Source organism: Homalodisca vitripennis, chromosome 7 (genome assembly GCF_021130785.1).
Source record: "Homalodisca vitripennis isolate AUS2020 chromosome 7, UT_GWSS_2.1, whole genome shotgun sequence".
Lineage (NCBI taxonomy): Eukaryota > Metazoa > Arthropoda > Insecta > Hemiptera > Cicadellidae > Homalodisca > Homalodisca vitripennis.
Genome location: NC_060213.1, coordinates 137398658 through 137410928, shown reverse-complemented (window position 1 = coordinate 137410928; position 12271 = coordinate 137398658).

Sequence of the window (12271 nt, the reverse complement as noted above, 5' to 3'; positions counted from 1 at the left end):
TAACCACCCCCATCTATAAATACTATTGGCATAAGTGCATTCAACAGACACACAGGGTACAAGTGTCAGGCCCTGGGACGTAGTGAAGACCAGACATAATGACTCGGTCGTGCAGATCCCTACATTCTCCTGACGCACCATCACTTCCTGTAACCACCCCATCTATAAATACTGTTGGCATAAGTGCATTCAACAGACTATTATATTACCAATGAAGCTTATGTCTTACCTACTTTAAATACTACAGAAAATCAAAATAGAACCCCAATTAAATTTCGTATCAAACCAATAAAAGAATTGGAACTAGATAAAATTATTACTTCTTTTTAAAAACAAGTATTCAACTGGTTTCGATGACGTTCCCATGCCAATCATTAAAAGAGCTAAAAACTAATCTAATTAAACCGTTAACTCACCTTATTAACTCCTCATTTATAACTGGTATATTTCCCCGATAAATTAAAAATTTCAAGAGTAAAAATCTGTTTTTAAGAAAGGAAATACCACTGATCCAAATAACTATAGACCTTTATCTATTTTGCCTATATTTTCAAAAATCTATGAAAAAGCTATGTATATAAGACTAATGGAGTTCCTTGAATCTAATAATTTATTTGATAGTGAACAACATGGTTTTTAGACAAAATAAATCCGTTATTACTGCTGGTATTGATTTTTATTGAAGCAATTGTTGATGCAGTGGACAGAGGAGAATATGTCACAGGTATTTTCATGGATCTGTGCAAGGCGTTTGACAGTGTTTCTCATGATAATCTCATTAGTACCCTTAGTGATTTGGGTATTGTTGGAACTCCGCTAAATTGGATACAGTCCTTACCTAAACAATCGAAAACAATTTGTAGAAACAGCTTTTGTAGAAACAGCTTTTAAAAATGAATTCAATCAATTAATAAGTGTAAACTCAAATCTAAGAACTGTAATTAAACGGTGTCCCCCAAGGATCTATTCTTGGGCCTATATTATTCTTATGTTATATTACTGGATTACCGAAGACTGTTTGCTGGTAAAATGTGCCTATATGCGGATGACTTCGAATCTTATAATTTTCAAATAAGTCTCTAAAAGAAATAGAAACCCAATCCAAAAGTAATTTAACATCAGTTAAAAACTACTTTTCAAAAAAAAATTTGCTACTTAATCTTGAAAAAACCAATTATATTTTATTTAATACAAGGCAAAACAGATGCTCAAGCGATCTTGATATAGAAATTTCTCAAGTAAAACTGACTCAATTAGACAATGTAAAATTTTTAGGAATGACATTAGACAAAAATTTAACTTGGAACGAACATGTAAATAAAATTTTGAATAAAATAGCTTCTGGTTTATATGCGTTTGAGGAGTATATCCAAATTCTGTACATTGGACGTTTTTGAAAGTAGTGTATTTTGCTCACATACACTCCCATATAAATTTTGGTATTGTACTATATGGTGCAACTAGCGATCAAAATTTGCAAAGTATTCTTCTTCTTCAAAAAAAAGCTATACGGATCATTCTCAATTTAGATCTACTACGTCAGTCAGTAAAACAATATTTTTCTGAATTGGGGTATCTTAACGGTGTACAGTATGTATATTTTAGAAACGGCAGTTGCAGTTAAGGAAGCTGGAGACAGATTACCTGTTTTGGGTTCGTCTCATAGCTACTTGACCCGAAATCGAAACCATTTGCAATTCCAAAAGTAAAACTTAGAATTTAGAAAAAAAAAACCCATTAAGTAGCAGGTATAAAAATTTTTCAATAGTCTTCCACAAAATATTAGAAATATTAATGACATTAAAAGTTTTAAACTCAAACTTAAAAATTATTTATTACATAGAACAATTTATTCTTTTGATGAGTTTTTTTTTTTTCTGAATGACAATACGATGTAATTTATTAAGTATATTTAAGTGTATATTATGCTTCATACCATTATTATTTAGTGATCATTTAGATACCATTATTTTAATAAGCTTCTCAATTGTAATTTTTGACAGCCATTTTGTATTTGTATATTGTATAATGTACAAATTGTAAATAAAGATTGTTTTGAATTGAATTGAATTGAAAGACACACAGGGTACAAGTGTCAGGCCCTGGGACGTAGTGAAGACCAGACATAATGACTCGGTCGTGCAGATCCCTACATTCTCCTGACGCACCATCACTTCCTGTAACCACCCCATCTATAAATACTATTGGCAAAAGTGTATTCAATGGACACATGGATACAAGTGTCAGGCCCTGGGACGTAGTGAAGACCAGGCGTAATGACTCGGTCGTGCAGATCCCTACATTCTCCTGACGCACCATCACTTCCTGTAACCACCCCATCTATAAATACTATTGGCAAAAGTGTATTCAACAGACACACAGGGTACAAGTGTCAGGCCCTGGGACGTAGTGAAGACCAGACATAATGACTCGGTCGTGCAGATCCCTACATTCTCCTGACGCACCATCACTTCCTGTAACCACCCCATCTATAAATACTATTGGCAAAAGTGTATTCAACAGACACACAGGGTACAAGTGTCAGGCCCTGGGACGTAGTGAAGACCAGACGTAATGACTCGGTCGTGCAGAGGCCCTACATTCTCCTGACGCACCACCACTTCCTGTGACCACCCCATCTATAAATACTATTGGCAAAAGTGCATTCAACAGACACACAGGGTACAAGTGTCAGGCCCTGGGACGTAGTGAAGACCAGACATAATGACTCGGTCGTGCAGATCCCTACATTCTCCTGACGCACCATCACTTCCTGTAACCACCCCATCTATAAATACTATTGGCATAAGTGCATTCAACAGGACACACAGGGTACAAGTGTCAGGCCCTGGGACGTAGTGAAGAGCAGACATAATGACTCGGTCGTGCAGATCCCTACATTCTCCTGACGCACCATCACTTCCTGTAACCACCCCATCTATAAATACTATTGGCAAAAGTGTATTCAACAGACACACAGGGTACAAGTGTCAGGCCCTGGGACGTAGTGAAGACCAGGCGTAATGACTCGGTCGTGCAGATCCCTACATTCTCCTGACGCACCATCACTTCCTGTAACCACCCCATCTATAAATACTATTGGCATAAGTGCATTCAACAGACACACAGGGTACAAGTGTCAGGCCCTGGGACGTAGTGAAGACCAGACATAATGACTCGGTCGTGCAGATCCCTACATTCTCCTGACGCACCATCACTTCCTGTAACCACCCCATCTATAAATACTATTGGCAAAAGTGTATTCAACAGACACACAGGGTACAAGTGTCAGGCCCTGGGACGTAGTGAAGACCAGGCGTAATGACTCGGTCGTGCAGATCCCTACATTCTCCTGACGCACCATCACTTCCTGTAACCACCCCATCTATAAATACTATTGGCATAAGTGCATTCAACAGACACACAGGGTACAAGTGTCAGGCCCTGGGACGTAGTGAAGACCAGACATAATGACTCGGTCGTGCAGAGGCCTACATTCTCCTGACGCACCACCACTTCCTGTAACCACACCATCTATAAATACTATTGGCATAAGTGCATTCAACAGACACACAGGGTACAAGTGTCAGGCCCTGGGACGTAGTGAAGACCAGACATAATGACTCGGTCGTGCAGAGGCCTACATTCTCCTGACGCACCACCACTTCCTGTAACCACCCCATCTATAAATACTATTGGCATAAGTGCATTCAACAGACACACAGGGTACAAGTGTCAGGCCCTGGGACGTAGTGAAGACCAGACATAATGACTCGGTCGTGCAGAGGCCTACATTCTCCTGACGCACCATCACTTCCTGTAACCACACCCATCTATAAATACTATTGGCATAAGTGCATTCAACAGACACACAGGGTACAAGTGTCAGGCCCTGGGACGTAGTGAAGACCAGACATAATGACTCGGTCGTGCAGAGGCCTACATTCTCCTGACGCACCATCACTTCCTGTAACCACCCCATCTATAAATACTGTTGGCATAAGTGCATTCAACAGACACACAGGGTACAAGTGTCAGGCCCTGGGACGTAGTGAAGACCAGACATAATGACTCGGTCGTGCAGAGGCCTACATTCTCCTGACGCACCATCACTTCCTGTAACCACCCCATCTATAAATACTGTTGGCATAAGTGCATTCAACAGACACACAGGGTACAAGTGTCAGGCCCTGGGACGTAGTGAAGACCAGACATAATGACTCGGTCGTGCAGAGGCCTACATTCTCCTGACGCACCATCACTTCCTGTAACCACCCCATCTATAAATACTGTTGGCATAAGTGCATTCAACAGACACACAGGGTACAAGTGTCAGGCCCTGGGACGTAGTGAAGACCAGACATAATGACTCGGTCGTGCAGAGGCCTACATTCTCCTGACGCACCATCACTTCCTGTAACCACCCCATCTATAAATACTGTTGGCATAAGTGCATTCAACAGACACACAGGGTACAAGTGTCAGGCCCTGGGACGTAGTGAAGACCAGACATAATGACTCGGTCGTGCAGAGGCCTACATTCTCCTGACGCACCATCACTTCCTGTAACCACCCCATCTATAAATACTGTTGGCATAAGTGCATTCAACAGACACACAGGGTACAAGTGTCAGGCCCTGGGACGTAGTGAAGACCAGACATAATGACTCGGTCGTGCAGAGGCCTACATTCTCCTGACGCACCATCACTTCCTGTAACCACCCCATCTATAAATACTGTTGGCATAAGTGCATTCAACAGACACACAGGGTACAAGTGTCAGGCCCTGGGACGTAGTGAAGACCAGACATAATGATTTGGTCGTGCAGAGGCCTACATTCTCCTGACGCACCACCACTTCCTGTAACCACCCCATCTATAAATACTATTGGCATAAGTGCATTCAACAGACACACAGGGTACAAGTGTCAGGCCCTGGGACGTAGTGAAGACCAGACATAATGACTCGGTCGTGCAGAGGCCTACATTCTCCTGACGCACCATCACTTCCTGTAACCACCCCATCTATAAATACTGTTGGCATAAGTGCATTCAACAGACACATGGGTTTAAGTGTCAGGGCCTGGGACGTAGTGAAGACCAGACATAATGACTCGGTCGTGCAGATCTCTCTTGTTATAGTTTTAAAAATAATCATTTACTCCTTTATTGGTAACATGTTTACGATCATTTACTTACTTATCCCACACATCTCATGCTATTATATTAATTAATGCAGAGTACAGGTATGGTACTTAAGAAAGATACATAGTCGATGTTAAATTAAATAATAAACCTATAACTTATTACAATAACCTGAATTAATAAGGAGGTTAAGGTTACTTTACACTAGTATATAATTCAAACTGTGCATTAACTGGTATTTTCTCCAAGAATTTTTAACATTTTTAACATCTGGCGACACCACAGTGTTGCATCATGTTCTTTCTACGTCACCAGTACTGATGATACGACAGTGGGGTCACATGAATATCTTTGTTCATGTGGTCAAATCTTTCCTAATTTTTAATGTTATATCTTACTCTTTGTTGGTAAAATGTTCTTCACCAAACTGGAGGGAGGGAGGGAGAAAGAGAGATAGAGGGTGATGGGGAGGGAGAGGGAGAGAGGGAGGGAGGGAGAGAGAGAGAGAGGGAGCGAGAGGGAGAGAGGGAAGGGAGAAAGACAGCCACTTTTTCAAATGGAGTCTGAGATCGTGCTTATTCAGACTCTTCAACTCATCTGGTTGTAAAACTTGGTGCCGGAGTATGCTGATTTCTTATTGATGTTCACACATTGTTAAGTGAGAGATTAACCAACACCTTCACTGCGACATTAGTCACCTAGCAACTTTAGAACACGTAGAAGAGTAGTTATATGCGTCCTCCAGTCAATATGTTTATATGTCAGCGTATCTTGATAAAACAGTACATTTCAACCAACAGGCTCATACTCAGATCGGTTTTTTCTGACAGTTTTACCAGGGCCCAAACCCTCAAGCCCTTGTTGTGCCTCACAACACGTCTATTTGAAGGGACCGTGTCAACGGAGGGCACGGTTACAGGACATGACACGACCTGACCAAATATCTTTTCTGGGACCTGCCAAAACTGAGCCCGGTATCGATAACATCATAAGAATTTAAATGTAAAATCGGTTTATACATAAAAGATGATATCTTTAGCAATGATAACACTGTACACATTATAGTATTCACTATATTAACTGATTCATCACAAATATTGGGTCAGTAAGAGGCATGAAGTCACCTGACAACACTGTTAGTACCGATGACCCCACAGAGGCATCTTAGTGCTTTTGATGTACATTGGTTTACTCATAAAATTTATTACATTTACTTATTACGAGCCACATAAATACAATTCACAAAAACAATTTTTGTCAGTACATATCGGAGTAACACCTCTATTAGGCTGGGTTTGAATATGTTACAATTGTTTATAATATGTTATAATTCTTTATAAATCGAACCAGTGTAATGTAAACTGGAAGCAACGAAGTTGTATTAGGTTCCGGGCAGTAAAACAAATTGACAGATTAACCAGATTTAGAAGGATGATCCTCTTTTTCTTAACATAGATACATTACACAGAACTCTAATCCATTAGTGTTCTTTCTAATGTCTCTTATGGTAAGATGAGGGTTATTTTTCCAAACTGGTAATGGTAATCCTAGTCTTCCTTTTGTATTAAAACTCTCTTGATAATTAAATATTTGTTTCTAGCATTTAAATGTTAACCTATTATTGAAATTAGCTGTCGGAAAGACATGCTTTTACGCTGACAAGTAGTACAAGAAAGTGGACTGTTGTATTCTTCAAGACAATTGACTTCTTGGCTAAAATTTTGTTAATTTAAGTTAATATCCTAATATGTCAAAGGATTCTCATAGTTTGCTTTCAGGTCTAATCTTATACTGGTTAAAAATTATATATTAAAAGATGCAATTCTTGCTGAATCAAAAGTCAACGGATAAATTTTGGAAACCGTTACCTCTCACAATATTCCTTCCTGCATCGAACTTAATGTTGGAACAAAAATCTTTTTTATTATTAGTTTGAAATTTGGGTACTTAGAGGGTTATCCAGAGGCCACTCTGTCTCCATGTATTATTTGTTACAGGGCAACATGGTTAATAAATAGGTACGTCTTATAAATCGAAAAAGTTGACATTTACGACCCTCACGTCACCTGAGCTTGAAATTAGGTACTATCTCGAGGGATGTTTTTTTTCCACCGAAGCCCGCAATGATGGCCAGGAGCATTTCCTATCGTTACTTTACCGACCTCAATTCACAAGATTGTCCAACGTGATCTGATGTCAAAAAAGTTTATATTAACGATATCAGAGACACACTTGTGATTACCGTCATTTTGTGTCACTGAAATACTTGTACAAGTAACTTACACGTTCCAAAGTTTTACAGAAGAAGAAATGATATACTCCAGATTGATATGCGCTACCAACTTTTGTAACTAAAATATCCACCACGCACACAAAACACAGAATAATATGTCAACTGCACATAGTTATGTTTATATGACTGACATTACAACTTTACCCTAAGGAAACATAAAAATAAACATTAGAATGACAATTCTGGTACACTAACTGATTAGTAAAAGGAAGAAATTCATTAATAAATTAATTATAGAACATTGTTCATATAGTTTAACAAATAAATGTTTATTTAACAAAACTTTAATTATAGTTTAAATACGATATTTTAAATTTTTTACTAAAATGAACAAAATTAAATCCAGGTGATGTAGTACCAAAGAAGAAGGTCTAAAGATAACAATCTGCTTTGGGGCTGAAGTTATGCATGTATGCATGTATGTATGTATGTTTATTTCTTGCAATAGCTAAATTCAATAAAACCCTTATTATTTATACAATTCATTGTTGTAAATTCCAATTCTGATTCATCAAGAACGTAGACAGGAAAATTCTTTGGTGGGGTCAAGACTGATATTTTCCCGTAGTGGACAGAAAGTAGGGCAAGTGCAGTCAACCGCTCATTCCCCATTTGTTCCTTAAAAAGTTCTTGACCTGTTTCAATGTTGAGACGATCTTTCAGCAGTACATGTCTGTGATACTGAATTATTTAAAAAATAATAATCGTTTGCTAAAAAGTTATTGAACAAAATTTAAAATTTGGGGGAGTCCAAACCCATTAAACTCCTGATTGGCTACGTCCTTGGATTCAGACAATTATTTCATTTAAGTATTGAAGCCTGAAAAAATTTGTTTTAGGGGCAATTTTTTAAACAGCGATGGCATTTTAAAAATTGATTACTTTAAACGTTTTCACGAGAAAGACATCTAAACCCAATTCTATTATTTACAGATTTGAAGTCATACATTTTTGAATTTATTGCCTCAATTGGTGGATGTACCCTACTCACATATTACTGTAATAATAGATTGCAAGTATAAATATGAAGTTCATACAATTCAAATGCTTCTGTTACTGATTTATTTGAGACTAATGTACGGCACTTAACTTTGACATACATACACGCACAGTACACACACACACACACACACATATATGTAAAACTTAATTACAAGTACCATTGAAACATACTCCAATCAATTACATTAATGTCTTTCGAAGAATTTTATTCCAGATTTATAATGCACTTAAACCTATCATTCCCAAAATCTTTTAGAAAATTCGTCAAGAATTGCATAATTTCAGCTACTGACATTGAGTATCTATATAAAATTTCAGATCCACTTGGAAAAAATGTTTGTTTACAAAGAATTATAAGTTTATTGTTTATTTTAAGCCCATAAATAATGTACAAAAAAATGTGATAATTCAGGAAATTGAATATTGATTTAAGGAGAATGTGCATTTGGGATGGCTAGAATGAAATGGTAGTTTGAGCAAAAATGTCTGTCCGTAAGCACTGGTTATGTTCAATAAAATGAAAAAATAAATGTTTGATCACATCACCAACAATGTTTGATGGTTAAATCCAGGGCTGGATTTACATATGGGGTGAATGAATGGCCTATAGCCCAGGGCAGTAGAATTCAGGGGGCGACAAATTTTAGTAAAAAGTAAAGATTATTCCAAAAGTTAAAAACATGTGAAAAAATTACTTGTAATAAATTTGTAAACATAACAATTTGTAATTTCGGATGGCCTAAATACGAAATATAAGTATTATTAAAGTCAGAGTCAAGTTATTGTATTGTAATTCCTAAATATATCTTCTTTAATTTGATTGTCCTTAATCAATGTTTTTATGCGTTCGCCTCCAACAGAAATTTTTCGACTTTCTTTCAATGATTTTTTAGTAATTTACCAGTTGATAAATGTTGTAACATTTCATATTATATGGTAAAACCAATAACTGCAACCATAAGAAGCATAACTTCAATGTTGAAAATTCAACCTATTTTATTTGAGTTTTATTACAAGCTTAGGGTGGCCGCCTCGCCGCCGCGTCGACCCACCGCGGTACCAAGGTAAGCCTACATGGTTGGTGGGGGATGGGGGGAGGGCAGCAAATTGTGGATAGCCCACGGACGGCAAATCTTCAAATTCGCCTCTGGTTAAATCCCTGCTGGAATTTAAATTTCACCCCAGATTTTTAAAATTTTTGACTGAAAGACGCTTTTTTCATAATTTCATAGGAAAATCAGCATACTTACCTTGAAAACTATCTTCTAGGGTCCAGTGATTTAAAGAACACATGTTTTATACATAATTAGAAATGTTTTAGTAAACATTTCCCGCAACCACTCTGCAATCTTGCACAACCAGTTCTAGTGCAGTCTAGTTCTAGTGAACAGACAACTAGACTGTTCTACAGATTGCAGTAATATAAAATGTCTAATTATGAGTAAAATATGTGTGCTTTTATGCGTTCTTTCAATCAGTGGACCCTAAAAGCTAGTTTTGAAAGGTAAGTCTGTTGATTTTCCTATCTACTAGTGACATTCCCTGGTTTTCAGCCCTATTAATTCACAACTAGCTGGAAAACACGTTTTACAAAACAGCTACTAAAAATTGATAACAGCCTCAATTCAATAAATTTGTACTATTTTTACAGTTTTATTAAATTACTAACAAAATGGTACTAAACTGAATCTGTAAAATAATTGTTTCAAAAGTTACAAAATGACTAAATTTTTATGTAGGGTAAAATGCAATTGAAATCATTACAATAACAGGGAATGAATTAGGGAGAATGTCAATAGTGAGTCATAAATCGTGGTGGCAATGAACTTTGTACTCAACCTTTCTCACAGAATTGTCTCTCTGCCTGTACATTCCTTGCAGAACTATTCTTGCCCATTCCTGCAACCAGAAGCTCAGAATGATGGGCATTTTCAGTCCAAAAACTATGAAATTGCCACACTCTGAGCTGTGCATTGGACATTCTAGTGTTATAATTGCTCTACATTAAATTGACATGAATCTTGAGTGAGCATTTTAAAAGTGTTCACCGTAAAAAGTTCTGATCAGTGTAAAATAATATTTATGTGCAAATAAATTTTGATGGTTTCTTGAATATAACATTTTTTTAACAACTCAATGTTGTTAAACTCCAACAAAATATTTGCTGTGCATTAAATATTGTGCCAAAAAAACTTTCTTGTAAAGCCATGTGTTAGGGTAAGTACATTCCTACCATTAAACATTTTAATCGTAAGAACAGTATTTTTGTGGATTTACCAATCAATTTATTTGTGACTTAAGAACGATAAATATGCAGTTTGATTTATGTAAAATACAGTATTCTGTGAAATATTATTTATACAATTATAAAAAGGTATTTTGTTATTGAGTAAATGTTATTTAATAATATTTTGTGATATCTAAACATTAACCTAACAGGTTACATTTCATTAATGACCGATTCTTAAACAGTCTACAATGAAATTAATTTTAGACTTTAAATGTTATGCCACGAATACAAGATATTATATATTTAAGTTAACAGTTGTTTGTAAGTTCAAATTATTATCATATGGATGCTGTAGTATCAGGGGCATGGAATATTAGACCTGAAATAGATGTTGCCTCAGATAAAATATTAACTGTAATCTTCCCTCCCCCAAACAAAAGAAAATCATATAAATACAAAAACAGCTTTATTTGTCTACCTAAATGAATGATTTACGTTCAAACATTCCAATAGGAGTCAAGGACTTATAAGATAATTTAGCTTATATTCACCTGCCATAACTTTGACCTTAAGAGAATTACATACTTTTTAACCTTTGTCCTCATGTGTGCCCAGTAAATACCCAGTGGGAAGGTAAATATAAATTGGGTATTCACCCAATGGTTATTTAAATACCCACAATGAGGGTATTTTTAGTTTTTGAGCTTCATACAACACTTTTTATTTTATTAATGAAGTGCTGATGAGCAAATAAGGATTGAAATACATTTATTTTATGTATTTAATTAAAACTAGCAACAATGGTATTCCTTAAAAAATAAAGTAAGTAAAAAAAATAGGTTCAGATATTTTTGGGTATTTACAACATTTTGCACCGACATTATTTATCTTAGTTATACAGGGTGATTCAAAACTAAACGGCAATCTCTCGGGAGCTTATTCTATAGCTAAAACAAGTAAAAAAGTTCATATAACCATATGCCCGGAAACGCTTCGTTAGCGAGTTTACGCCTAGCGCGAAAGATTTCGCCCGGATTTCAGAACCCTTGGTGAAGTCAGGCAGTATAAAAATGGTAAAGGTAGTTACAAAGATACAAATACGATTGTTTTTTATGTTTTTATATCTGAAAAAATTTATTAAAATTCGTCCCAGAGCTGTAAATGCAATACTTTCAGAGATATCTTACGTAAAACACAAGAATTGGTGCAAAGAAATAACACATTTTTGTGTTTAACGTAAGATTACTTCCATAAATGTTAAATAAAGGTCATTTTTTTCTTAAACAGATTTGTAGAAGATTTAATTCTGAAAAGATTCATGTGAATTACTTAGGAAAAAAATTAATAATAGGTATTGAAATTTAGCTTTATTTAAAAAATAAAACAGACGCACAAAAAATGCATATTCTTATCTGCATAAAATATTAACTAATGTTTAGGTTGTGAGTGACAGCTGATCATTTATTCAACACTTTTTTATCGTCATATTTTCTTTGCAAAGGTTGGCAATATCAGCTGATCAACAATTAAGTTCATGAAGTAATATTTGAATAACCTTTATGGAGGTTTTTGTATTGTGGCGTGTGAAGATTGTATTTTGT